Source organism: Gracilinanus agilis, chromosome X (assembly GCF_016433145.1).
Source record: "Gracilinanus agilis isolate LMUSP501 chromosome X, AgileGrace, whole genome shotgun sequence".
Classification (NCBI taxonomy): Eukaryota; Metazoa; Chordata; class Mammalia; order Didelphimorphia; family Didelphidae; genus Gracilinanus; species Gracilinanus agilis.
In genome coordinates, this window is record NC_058136.1 from 65,989,766 (window position 1) to 66,002,267 (window position 12,502).

The 12,502-nt window shown below is 41.7% G+C and overlaps 2 long non-coding RNA genes across 2 annotated transcripts; both read right to left on the reverse strand.

The window, feature by feature from the left end:
• Window positions 1–4,926: 4,926 nt before the first annotated feature.
• LOC123253384 lies at window positions 4,927–7,963 on the reverse strand. The gene is made up of 5 exons (XR_006506606.1): window positions 7,295–7,963; window positions 7,047–7,203; window positions 6,653–6,734; window positions 6,356–6,537; window positions 4,927–5,066 (listed from the first exon to the last, which is right to left on the reverse strand). It is a non-coding gene; the product is annotated as an uncharacterized LOC123253384 (long non-coding RNA).
• A 337-nt stretch (window positions 7,964–8,300) lies between these two features.
• LOC123253386 lies at window positions 8,301–12,178 on the reverse strand. The gene is made up of 5 exons (XR_006506607.1): window positions 12,063–12,178; window positions 10,893–11,374; window positions 10,563–10,807; window positions 9,569–9,693; window positions 8,301–8,654 (listed from the first exon to the last, which is right to left on the reverse strand). It is a non-coding gene; the product is annotated as an uncharacterized LOC123253386 (long non-coding RNA).
• Between the last annotated feature and the right edge of the window lie 324 nt (window positions 12,179–12,502).

A 12,502-nucleotide genomic window follows, 5' to 3' on the forward strand; every position in this document is an offset into this window, starting at 1 on the left:
GGGTGCGGGGGGGGGTTGAAGGGGAAAGGAGGAGCATGAATCATGTAACCATGTTAAAAATGAATATTAATAAATGTAAAAAAAAAAAAAAGAAAAAAAAAAAAAAAAAAAAAAAAGGATGCCTTCAGAGGATGCCTTAATGACTACATGTTGAGGATCTTCAATGAAGACTCTTGGTCAGGGATGGTTTAGACTACGTGTTATAGTTGGCCGGGACCTCGGAGTTCATCTGGTCCAATCCTCTCATATTACAGACAAAGAAACTGAGTCTCAGAGAAGTTAAGTGCTTTGCCCCACATCACAAGGCAGTAAGAGGAAGAGCTGGGATTCAAACCCAGTGCCTCTGACTTGAAATCCAGCCTTTATTGCCTCACCACACTTGTGTATAAGACTGGATTCCTTAAGTTTCTAGACTAGTGCTTTAAAAGTTCACAGCTGATTAGTTCCGGAATGAAAAGGAAACTCAGAGGGCTTCTTTTTCTCTCTTGAGATTCAGGCAAATGGCTTTTGTGTACATCAGCCTGGCCAGTGAACAACCAAACTCTAGTAACAAGCAGTGGATGATCTGTGATTTTGCTGAGCCCATCCCCTGGCCAGGGGGAGTGTCAGCTGAAATTCTGGGGCCCTGCTCTGCCCCTCGTCAAGGCCCGCTAAACATGGATCTTGACAGCTTGTCTTCTCCCCATGCTTCACTGACCTCGGAGGCTAGCAAAGAAAGGGTCATACTTAATCGCCAGCTGAGTGTGTAATTCAGTTATCTGCATGGTTGAGTGGTTATCAATATGGGGATCTCAGAAGCATGGGGCCTGCTGGAATGCTTCCACAATACCAGGGAGAGCCTGAAGCCCTGATTATATTGCAGAGGGAGCAAGAGGGACAGTGAGGCAGAATGGAGAGAGGCAATGGCAGATTCGGAGTTGGAAAGATCTAGGTTTGAATCCTACTTCACTTATTAGATGTTTGACCCTGGGCAAATCACTTTAATTTGATGGGTCTCAGTTTCCCTCATCTGTAAAATGAGATGACATACAAGTTTCTTTCTAATTCTAGAGCTAAGATCCTCTAAGTTTTGCAGCAAAAGCCCTAACTGCTATTAAACAGAATAAAAGGGTTGACTCTCCAAACCAAGGCCTTGAGCTGCAGGGAGAAGGCTATCACAACTTTCTTGGAATGACAAACTTCTCTAGAATCAATAAGTAAAAGGATGCTCTATGTGCCCGGCACTGTGCTAAGTGCTTGGGATACTATAATAACAACAAAAAGAAACAAATCCTGACCTCAGGGAGCTTACATTATATCAGGGGAGACAACTCATTCATATGTAAGTTTGTACAAAAAATGGAAAGTCAGGACTCTCTGCCCTAGAACAAATACACAGTATTGATTCTTAGACAGAAGTTAAGGTTGTTTTCTTTTTTAAAGAAGGTAATAGAGAGGGCAAAGAGATACTAGAAGTCGAAGGTAGTACCACAGCTGAGCTTTGAAAGAAGCCAAAATAGGTAGAGGTGAAGAGGGAGAGTAGTCCAGGCATGGGAGATGGGGAACCACAAAGGGACAGAGATGGATGTGTGAGGGAATAGCAAGAAGGCCAATTCATTGAAGTGATGGAGGCTGGGTTTGGTGGTAATTGGATGTGAGGCCTTGGGTATCTACCTAACATCTGCTACTTTGGAGGTGCTAAAAGTTTTAACCAATTATATCCCTTACTCAACTTTCTCCCTGTACTGGATGGTTTAAAAGTTGTCCTTTTTTGACCTTCCCCTCCAGGTATGAGCCCTTCTTTGACTCCAACTAAACTCCTTTTTGGAAAAAGCTGTCCAACCTAGGGTGGAGGGAACTGTTACTTTAAAAGAGCTAGCAATTTATCCTGCTTCTTCTCTTATCCCCATTCCTTAAGAGATAACAATCAGAAAGACATGTAGTTAGTGTAGATTGAATTCTTGGCAACAAACCAAGGCTAAAATATTTGAGCTATTTGGGTTTTGAAGTATTTCAAGGTCTACTCTTTAGAGATATTCACATCGCTCTCAATTATGGGATGCAGAAAAGCTTGGATTAACGAATGGAGGGAGGTCACTAGAAATATGTTGCAAGATATGTCCCTGGTCTGTTTTTATTCTCCCCCTCCCAATATATTTATTGGTGGGCTTGAATGAAAATGTATATATGGCAGCTTTCTAAAATTTTGCTTCTGTTTTCCCTAGCAAGAAAAATTATCTTTACACTAGAAAATATATGTGACATGTAACAGCTTCCTCCCCCCACCTCCAACTTTCCTTCCTTCCTCACCAAAGAAAGTTTGGGTCCCAAAGGGAAAATAGTGCTGATAGGAAAGCTAGTGTAGCTTTGAGCAGCTGTTGAGGGTGCTATGTTGGTATTTGCCACTAGATGGCAATCAAAGCTCAATATCATTGCTCATAGACCTAGAGCTTGGAAGGATCCTCAGAGGTCATTTAGTAGATTTTTTTTAAAACCCTCACTTTTGGCCTTAGAATCAGTGCTGTGTATTGGTTCCAAGGTAGAAAAGTGGTAAAGGCTAGGCCATGGGGGTTAAGTGACTTGCCCAGGGTCACATAGCTAGGAAATATCTGAGGCCACATTGGAATCCAGGACCTCCCATCTCTAGGCCTGGCTCTCAATCCACTGAGCCACATAGCTATCCCCAGTAGAATTTTTTTAAAAGATGAGGAAACTGAGACCAAGAGATGGGAAGGGATTTGTCCAAGGTTGCCCTGGTAGTGAATGCTGGAGAAGGGATCTGAATATCAGTGTACCACTGTACTTAGTCATATCAGTTTTTAGCTACCCTATCACCATCCCCAAAGAATATAGTTGGCTTATTACAGACTGAATGTATTTACTATCGTTAAAATGATCATAGATATAGAGCTGAAGGGGTGGATGTTAAAGGCTATCTAGTAACCCAAAGACCCTAGCTTTTGGGACGAGAACTCACTATTTGACAAAAACTGCTGAGAAAACTGGAAAACAGTATGGAGAAAATTAGGTTTAGATCAACGTCTTACACCCTATACCAAGATAAATTCAAAATGAGTAAATGACTTAAATATAGGGAATAAAATCATGAATAAAATAGGTGAACATAGAAGAGTATACCTGTCAGATCTGTGGGAAAGGAAGGAATTTAAGACCAAGAAAGAGAGAGAGAGAACATTGCAAAATGTAAAATGAATGACTTTGATTATATCAAATTAAAAAGTTTTTGTACAAACAAAACTAATGCAACCAGAATTAGAAGGAAAGCAACAAATTGGGAGAACATTTTTTTAAACCCTTGTTCTTCGGTGTATTGTCTCATAGGTGGATGATTGGTAAGGGTGGGCAATGGGAGTCAAGTGACTTGCCCAGGGTCACACAGCTGGGAAGTGGCTGAGGCCGGGTTTGAACCTAGGACCTCCCGTCTCTAGGCCTGACTCTCACTCCACTGAGCTACCCAGCTGCCCCCCGGGAGAACATTTTTATAACAAAATTCTCTGACAAAGGTTTAATTTCCCAAATATATAAGGAACTAAGTCAAATCAACAAAAAAATCATGCCATCTAGTCTCCTCTACTTCCCACACCTATCTCTTTTTGGTATATCAAGATCCAGAAAAATGGAGGGGAAAATAGGTCCCTATTATGAGCTGGAAGCCTTTACATGAAGGATTACAGGAGAACAAAAACAGTTAACAAGACATTGATTTGGAAAACAGACAGGTGTCGTATGTTCCAAGATGGGAAGTGGATTTTTAGCTGCATGGATTTTATCTATCCTCAGCAAAACTGCAGAAAAGGTTATTCAAATGATGGTTTACAAACACTTAGAAAAGGAAGTGATCAGGGGCAGCTTGGTTGCTCAGCAGTTGGAGAGCCAGGCCTAAAGATGGGAGGCTCTGGCTTCCAATCTGGCTTCTGACACTTCCTAGCTGGGTGACCCTGGGCAAGTCACTTAATCCCCATGGCCCAGTCCTTACCACTCTTCTGCCTTGGGACAAATACACAGTATTGATTCTAAGATGGAAGATAAGGGTTTAAAAAAGAGGAAATGATCACTACAAGTCTGACAGGGTTTTAGGAAAAACAAGACAGGCCAGACCAATCTCTTTTCTTTTTCAATTGGCAGTATGGCAAAGTGAATAGTGAGCTATCCTCAAAGCCAGAAAGATATGGGTTCAAGTTTGACCTTTGGCAATACTGCATCTGTAATCCTGGGCAAGTCTCCTAACCTCTTAATACTCTAAAACAGTTGGGTTAAACTTTTTTTGTGTGTACTTGTTATATCCTGCTACTTTGCTAAAATTTTTGATAGTTTCAATTAACTTTTTAGTTGAATCTCTAGGATTTTCTCCATATACCATCATGTCATCTGCAAAAAAAAATGTTTTATTACCTCTTTGCCTATTCTGATTCCTTCAATTTCTTTTTCTTCTCTTATTGCTATTGCTAGCATTTCTAATGCTCTGTTAAATAATATTGGTGACAAATGGACACCCTTATTTCGCTCCTGATCTTATTGGGAAAGCTTCTAATTTATCCCTGTTACAAATCATATTTATTGATGGTTTTAGATAGATGTTTTGTACTGTTTAAAGAAGAACTCCATTTATACCTATGCCTTCCAGTGTTTTTTAACAGGAATGAATGAATCATGTATTTTGTCAAAAGCTTTTTTCTGCATTTATTGAAAGTTAAATAGAAATGGGGACCACTAAACTATACCTATGGATCCCTGTGGATGTATAATGCCTTAGAAAGCCACATATTAACATTCTCTATGTTTTCACATATTTTTATCCATTTGGTTAAATATTTCTCAATTATATTTTCTTCTGGTTCTGTGTTGTGGGTAGTGGGTATGTTGTGGGTTGTGGGTCATGTCTCTGTTCTAGGCAGATTGTAAGTGGCAGAGAAGGTGCCTACCTGCATTGGCAGACAGAGTTTCCTCATCTGGGATCATATGGCCATTAAGCATGACAGAGCGGACTCACATCCACGTCCTTCTGAGTCTTAGGCCAACTTATAACACAGTTCTGGATGGTTGCAGATGTATTAACTCTATGTTCTCTGGAAAAGCAAATTTTCAGGTAAACCAAAAGCCTCCTATCTTTCTTAAAGTTTCTGATTTGTAAGCTGGTACCATCCTCCTGCTGTGAAGATGAGATTAACTCCCCACTGCCCATTTTTAGATTTAATCACCAGAAGCATATAAACCCCACTTATCCTTAAGTGGGCGAGGTCTGTGACCCACAAGTACAATAGTGGGTGATGAATCAGAATTGACTGACTGCCCCCTGGGCAGTTCTAAGCAAAACCATAGCTGTAATTGATCCACATAAAGTGGAAGGAAGGCACAGGAAGTGACAAAAGGAATGGTCTTTAAAAGTGGCAAGAACTTCCTGTAACCAGTGCTTTCACCTTCAAACTTGAATTTGGAGGAGCTCCAGCTGGAGACCTCAGACTGCTCTTCAATTTTTTTCCCTTAGAACTACCACGTGGGTGAGTAAAAAAGGCTGACTCCCTTTCTTGGCTTTTCTGAGAGGTACTAGCCTCTGGAGAGGCCCCTCGTATTGGAGGAGATCTTATGGCTAAAACCCTTATTTAATTGACCCCTAGGCCCTCTGGCTAGGGCTTCTGGAGCCCTGCCAAAGTAAAGCCAGGGCCGTAGCAAATAGATCATTAAGCTAGATTTCTTACTCTGTCCTCTTTTTCATTCCTCTACTTTCACTCTTTCCCTCTATTTTATAAATAAATTGCTAAAGAGTCATTCTGACTTGAGTAATAATTACGGTGACCACATTTCTCATAAATTTAGTCCAACCTTTAATTTTTAATGCTTACAGTACAGACTGTCATCATCTCATATATGGTCTGCTGCAATAGCTTCTGGTGCTCTAGTCTTGCCCCACTCCAGTGTATCATCCACTCAGCTACCAGACTGGTCTTCCTATAATCCACATCTGACCATGTCACTCCCCTACTCAATCAACTCTAGTGGCTGCCTAATGCCTCTGGGATCAAATCTAAAATCCTCTATTTGGCTTGTGAATTCCTTCCCAACCTGGCACCTTCCTACCTTCTCTGTCTTCCCTTACCTCACACTACCTCCCAAAGTACTCTGCAATCTCATGGCACTGGTTGTCTTGCCATTTCTCATGCGAGACACAATTTCCCACCTCCATACCTGGAAGTCTCCCTCCTAATCAATGCTGTCTAATTTCCTTGGTGACTTTCAACACTCTTCTAAAGTCTCACCTTCTGTATGAAGCCTTTCCCAACCCCCTTTCATTGAAACCTTCCTTCCACTCTATTGATTATCACTTAGAGCTTGGTTAGACATCAGAAAAAGTTTTTACCTAGTCATCTGCCTGGTCTCCACTTTCCAAAAGAAGGGAGGAGAAGAAGTGGATGCCTTCCTTCACACCCTGTGTTTCAGCTTTCTCATTTTCATGTTTCCTGCTCAGTATCTAGGCTCTGGATCCACAAGGAGAAGTGGTTGCTTTGTTGTGCTTTACCTGCCTCCTACCTAATCTCCAACCTACAAAGGGAAGAGGGGAGAGGGAAAGAGTTGAGGTAGGTACTTCCCATTATATTCCTTGGGTCTCCTTTGTGATTTTCATGAATCTCTTGCCTGATCTTCTTGAGTTTCTTACCAGGATGCTAGCCTTCAGAAAAAGTGGAAAGAAGAGAATCTGGTGCCAACTACAGTGCCATCTCCTCATTGATCTTCAACTTCTGCTTGGAAAATTAAAAAAAAACGCATAGGTGGGCATGTTCCCTCATTCCCTTATATCTGTTGTTTGTTTAAAACAAGTTTTATATCTGGTCATCTACCAGGTCTCTAGTCTCTAATAGAAGGAGAAGAAAAGAGGTGAGTCCCTTTCTTCATTCCCACTGCTTCCCCTTCCTCATTTCCATGAATTTCTAGTCAAATCTCCAGGATCTGGATCTACAATGGGAAATGACTGCTTTCCAATCTGCTTTGCCTGTCTCCTTCCTGATTTCCCACCTCTGGAAAGAAGATAAGAGAAGAGGAGAGGCAAATACCTTCCATCAAATCCCAGGGCTCTCCTCTAATTTCCATGAGTCTCCTCCTTGATCTTTATGAGACTCCTGCTGGACTCTAGTTTCCAGTGAAAATGGGGAAAAGAGAGTTAGTTGCCTTCCATTGTGCCTCATCTTTCTCCTCCTTCATCTTCATCTTCTGCATAGAAAAAGAGAGAAGAGAAAAGGTGAAGTGAGCATTTCTTCCTCATTCCTTTATATGTTTTGCCTTGTCAACACAAGATTTCTACCTGGTCTCCTGAGGAGTCTCCAATGGTAGTGAGAAGGGAAGAGGTGGGTGACTTCCATCATGCCCTTTTTGCTTCATATCCTCATCTCCATGAATCTCCTGTCGATTCTTCAAGACCTGGGTCCTTGAGTAGAGTTAGCTGCTTTGTATTATGTTTTGCCTATCTCCTACCTGATCTCCATCCTCCAAAGGGAAGAGGAGAGAAGGAAAGATGAGAGGCAGGTACCTTCCCTCACATTCCATGGGTCTCCTCAATGATTTCCACGAATTTCCGGTATCATCTTCATGAATTTTCTGCCAGGAAGCTAGACTCCAGAAAAGTGAGAAGGGAGTCAGGTGTTTTCCAATGAAAAGCATCTGTCTTCTCCCTCTTCTTCAACTTTTGCAGAGAAGAGAAGAGAAGAGAAGAGAAGAGAAGAGAAGAGAAGAGAAGAGAAGAGAAGAGAAGTAGAGAGGTTTATATCTTTCACCATTCCCTTGTCTCTCTTGCATGGTCAATACAAGTTTCCAGCCTTGTCTCCAAAAGGGTCTTCATTTTTCAATTGTAGTGAGAAAACAAGAGTTAAGTGTCTTCTATCATGTTCTTGGCATCTCAATCTTCATCTCCTTGAATATTCTTCCAAGTATCCAGACTCTGGATCTACCATGAGAAGTGATTGCTTTCTCTTGAGCTTTTCCTGGCTCTAACCTCCAAAAAGAAGAAGAAAATAGAAAAGAATTGAGTCAGGTACTTTCCATCATATTCCTTGGGGATCCTCTTAGATTTCCATGAGTCTCCTGCCTAATATTCATAAATCTCCAGCTCAGACTTGAGTCTCCAGGGAGACTGAGAAAAAGAGAGCCTGGTGTCTTCATTTTTGACCCATTTGTCTCCTCCCAGATCTTTACCTCTGGCATAGAAGACAACAGAGGAGAAGAGAAGTGGAGAGGTTTGTATATTACATCATTTCCTTGTATGTTTTTCCTGGTCAACACAAGTTTCCAGCCTTGCCTCCTACATAGTTTTCATTTGTCAATAGGAGAGAGAAGACAAAAAGGTAGATGTCTTCTATCATGCATCGTCTCCATGTGTTTCCTTCCAACTCTACAAACTGGATCCACAATAATAAGTGATTGCTTTCTCTTATACCTTGACTGGCTCTTACCTAATTGCTAGCCTCCAAAGGGAAGAGAGAAGGAAAGAGTTGAGTCAGGTTCATTCCCTCATGTTCTCTGGGACTCTTCTCTGATTTTCATGCATCTCCTGTCTGATCTTCATAGGTCTCCTGCTATAACTCTAGCCTCCATGGAAAATGGGATGAAGAGAGTCTGGTGCCTTCTGGTGCCTTTGCACCATCTATTTCCACCTGGACTTTCAGCACCTGTACAGAAGAGAAGTGGAGGTGTACATATGTTTCCTCATTTCACTGCATCTCCTGTCTGATTAACACACGTTTCCTACTTGGTCTTCTTTTTTTATTTTTTTTTTTTAAATTTTTTTAAAGGACCACCCGGTCTCCAGCTAATTTATTTATTTGTTTGCTTGTTTCTTTATTTATTTATTTGTTAACCCTTACCGTCAGTCTTGGAGTCAATACTGTGTATTTGCTCCAAGGCAGAAGAGTGGTAAGGTCTAGGCAATGTGGGTTAAGTGACTTGCCCAGGGTCACACGGCTGGGAAGTGTCTGAGGCCAGATTTGAACCTAGGCCCTCCTGTCTCTAGGCCTGACTCTCAATCTACTGAGCTACCCAGATGCCCCCTCCTACTTGGTCTTCTGCCAGCTCTCCAGTCTCCAAGGGAAGTGATAAGAGAATATGTAGGGGCCTTCCATCATGCGTTTGGATTCTCCATCCTCATCTTTAGGAAAATTTTCCCCAGCTTCCAGGCTCTAGATTCACTTGGAGATATGGCAGCTTTTTATTGTGCTTTGCCTGTTTCCTACCTGATCTTCCATTTCCAAAGAGAATCTGAGAGAAGGAAAGTGGAGAGGCAGGTACCTTACCTCACATTGCATAGTTCTACTCTATTAAATCCATGCATATCCTTTCTAGTCTTTATGTTTTCTGCCACAAAGCTAGACTCCAGGGAAAGTAAAAAGGAGAGAAACTGTTTCCATTGTGCCCCATCTATCCCCTCCCTGATCTTCACCTTCTTCATGGAAGAGAGAAGAGAATTAGAGAGGTTGCTATATCTCCTTATTCCTTGTATCTCTTGCCTGGCCAACATCAGCTTTAAGCCTTGTCTCCTATAGGGTCTTCACTTTCCAATGGGAGTGAGAAAACAAGAGATAGGTACCTTCCATCATGCACTTTGCCTCTCCATCCTCATCTCCATGGATTTTCTGTATAGTAACTAGACTCTGGATCCACAAGTATAAGAAATTGCTTTTTCTTGTGCTTTGCCTGGTTCCTACCTGATCTCTAAAATTCAAAGAGGAGAGAACAAAAGAGTTGGGGCAGGTACCTTCCATCATGTTCCATGGGCCTTCTTTCTTATTTTCATGAGTCACTTGTCTGATTTTCATGAGTATCTTGCTAGCACACTAGCCTTCAGAAAATGTGACAAGAAGAGAATCTAGGACCTTCCACTGTGCCCCATTTACCTCCATACTGATCTTCACCTTCTACTTGGGAAAGAAGAGAAGTGGGTGAGCATGTATCCTCATTCTCTTGTATCTCTTGTCTGTTAAAACAAGTTTCCTCCTTGGTCTCCTGGAAGGACTCTGGGCTCCAATGGAAGGTAGAATACAAGAGGTGGGTGCCTTCCATCATGACCTGTGCTTCATATTCTCATCTCTAGGAATTTCCTGCCAAGCCTCCAGGCTCTTTTTCCTTAAGGAAAAGTGGCTGCTTTCTCTTGTGCTTTGCCTGACTCTTACCTGATCTCCAAACTTCAAAGGGAAAGGAGAGAATTGAAAGAGGAGAAGCATGTACCTTCCATCACATTGCATGTGTCTTCTCTATGAATTCTGTGAATCTCCTGTCTAAACTTTATTAATATACTGCCTTCCCACTTTATCTGGATGCTAAAGTCCTGTCAGGAGATTTATGAAGATGAAGATCAGGCAGGACACTCATAAAAATCAAAGGGGAGACACATGGAATGTGATGGGAGGACTCTGAACTCCAGGGAAAATTAAAAGAAGAAAAGCTGGTGCCTTCAATTCTGCCCTATTTGTCTCCTCCCAGATCCTCACCTCCGGCATGGAAGAGAAGAGAAGAGAAATGGAAAGGTGAGCATGTTTCCTCATTCCCTTATATTTCTTGTCCAGTAAACATGACTTTCCTACCTTGTATCCTGCCAGCTCCCTAGTCTCTCCAGAGAAGAGCTGGGGGGCCTTCTATTATGCACTTGGCTTCTCCATCTTCATCTTTGGGAAAATCTTCAAAAGTCTCCAGGTTCAGGATTGAAGAGCAGATGTATCAGCCATGTGGTTAAAAAGTTTCACACATGGTCTCCTTGCAGGAAAGTGGAAAGAACAAAATCTGGTGCCTTCCACTATGCCCCAAATATCTTTTCACTGATATTCACCTTCTGCTTAGAAAAGAAGAAAAGGGAATAAGTAGGTATGGTTCCTCATTACTTTGTATTTGTCATGTAGTTAAAACAAGTTTCCTACCTGGTCTCCTTCCAGGTCTCCAGTTGCCAGTAGAAGGTAGAAGAGAAGATATGGGTGCCTTCCAGAATGCCCTTTTCTTCACCTTCCTAATCTCCATGAATTTCCTGTTAAGTCTCTAGACTCTGGATTCACAAAAACTGATTGCATGCCTTTATGTTTTACGTGTCTCCTACCTGATCTCCAACCTCCAAAGAGAAGAGGAGAAAAGGAGAGTTGCGGCAAGGATCTTCTATAATATTCACTGGGACAAATCTATTAATTCCATGAGACTCCTGCCTAATCTTCAAGATTTCTTTGCAATGGATAATTCAGGGAAAATGGGAAGAAGAGAGTCAGATGATTTTCATTTTGCTCCATCTGTTTCCTCCTTGATCTTCATCTTCTGAATGAGAGAAGAGAAGTGGAGATTTGGGGATGTTTCATCATTCTCTTGTATCTCTTCCATAGTCAATGCAAGTTTCCAGCCTTGCTTCTTACAGGGTCTCCATTTTCCAAAGGAAAAGAAAAGGCAAGAGGTAAGTATCTTTCATCATACCCTTTTCTTTTCCATGTTCATCTCCATCATTTTCCCATCAAGTCTCTAGACTACGCAACCATGGCAAAAAGTAGCTGCTTTGCCTCTCTCCTATCTGATCTCCAACCTCCAAGGGGAAGAAGAGGAGAGAAGGAAAGATTTGAGGCAGGTACATTCCCTCGCATTCCATGGGGTCTCTGATTTTCATAAATCTCCTGCCTGATCTTCATGAGACTCCTGATAGGACTCTCTCCTCTAGAAAAAGTGCATAGAAGGGAGTTTAGTGCCTTCTACTATGCTTCATTTAGCTCTTCATTGATCTACACTTTCTGCACCAAAAGAAAAGAAGGGACATGGATAGGTGAGTATAGTTTCTCATTACCTTTTATCTAAAGACTGGTTAAAACAAGTTTCCTACCTCGTCTCCTATCATGTCTCCAGTCTCTAATGGAAGGGAGAAGAAAAAAGGTGAGTCATCATGACCACTGCTTTACTTTTCTCATTTCCATAAATTTCTAGCCAAGTCTCCAAGGTAGGGATTCACAAGGAGAATTACCTACTTCTATTGTGCTTTTCTTGTCTCCTACCTGATCTCCATCCTCCAAATGGAAAAGGAGAGAGGGAAAGAGGAAGGGCAGGTACCTTCAATCACATACCATGAGCCTTCTCTCTTATTTTCGTGAGTCTCAACCCTGATCTTCATCAATCTCTTGCCATGACTTCTAGCCTCCATGGAAAGTGAGAAGATGAGAGTCTGACGCCTTCGATTCTGCATCATCTGTTTCCACCCAGAACTTCACCATATGTATGAAAAAAAGAGAAGAGAAAAGGAGAGGTATGTATATTTCCTCAGTACTTTGTGTCTCTTGCGTAATTACCATGTTTCCAACCTAGTCTCTGGCAAGCTGTACATCTCTAATGAAAGTAAGAAGAGAAAAGGATGGAGCCTTCTGTAATGGATTCAGTTTCTCCATTTTCATCATTAGGAAAATATTCCCTTGTCTCCAGGCTCTAGATTCAAGAGATATGGCTGCTTTACAATGTGCTTTGCCTATCTCCTTCCTGGCCTCCCAAAAGAAGCTGAGAGAAGGGGGCA